The sequence below is a fragment of the Cebus imitator genome, unplaced genomic scaffold, assembly GCF_001604975.1.
Source record: "Cebus imitator isolate Cc_AM_T3 unplaced genomic scaffold, Cebus_imitator-1.0 Scaffold121, whole genome shotgun sequence".
Lineage (NCBI taxonomy): Eukaryota > Metazoa > Chordata > Mammalia > Primates > Cebidae > Cebus > Cebus imitator.
Genome location: NW_016107436.1, coordinates 1,783,609 through 1,784,631, shown reverse-complemented (window position 1 = coordinate 1,784,631; position 1,023 = coordinate 1,783,609). Strand labels below are relative to the sequence as shown.

Sequence of the window (1,023 nt, the reverse complement as noted above, 5' to 3'; positions counted from 1 at the left end):
CTCTACATGTTCAGAGAAACTTCTCTAGTAACAAACTATAGAAATGATCCCTGAAAGTATAGTCTTAAAACCTTACTTTTTAATCATAATTACAGCAAACACCACTCTGGAAATCTGCCCACAAGGATGGCTAAGAATAGAGCTGGCTTTTCCAACCCTGTGATACAGGGAAGTGTAAAGGCTGCTCATCTATTTAAATAGCAGAATTTGAGGTTGTGGCCTTTTCTGTTATCTTCCTTTCTCTATCTGTGAGCACAAGATGAAACAAGTATGTTGAAGCTTGGACTTTTACACTGATTTCTACAGAACACAGTGGTTCAGAGCCAGAACGTCCCGGCTGCCGGCTCTACTTCCTTGTTTCCCTTGACAAATTACTGTACCACCCTGCCTTAATTTCCTCATGGGGTTGTTAAGTACAATACATGTGAAACAGCCCTGAAAATAATGCCTGGTGCAAAGCAAACAATCATTATCAAAAGTTGTAGTAATCCACTGTGCTTCCTGGTACAGGGCACGCCAGAGTTCCTGGGAGCTAATCTTGATTGCTGGTGTTCCGTGTGGTTGTTGTGTACAAAGAAATTACCACGGAGGGAACATGGAGATGGGAAAGGACCTGGTGCCATGAGCAGAATGAAGAGGTGTCTGAAGAAGCAACCATGTGAGGTTAGGCAGGAACATCTGGCAGCTCTCAGAGGGGTTTAGCAAGTCCTTACTCAAGTGCAAGAAGTGACTGTGAGGTGCACTAAACAGTGAAAGGCGGCCGGGCACGGTGGCTCATGCCTGTAATCCCGGCACTTTGGGACGCCAAGGCAGGCGGATCAGCTGAGGTCAGGAGTTCGAGACCAGCCTGACCAACATGGAGAAACCCCGTCTCTACTAAAAATACAAAGTTAGCCAGGTGTTGTTGTGGGCTCCTGTAATCCCAGCTACTCGGGAGGCTGAGGCAGGAGAATCACTTGAACCCGGGAGGCTGAGGTTGAGGTGACAGGTGAGCTGAGATCACACCATTGCACTCCAGCCTGA

General features: G+C 47.0%; 1 pseudogene; it reads right to left on the bottom strand.

Moving 5' to 3' along the window:
* On the bottom strand, positions 1 to 66 carry LOC119472883 (annotated as a pseudogene).
* Positions 67 to 1,023: the final 957 nt, after the last annotated feature.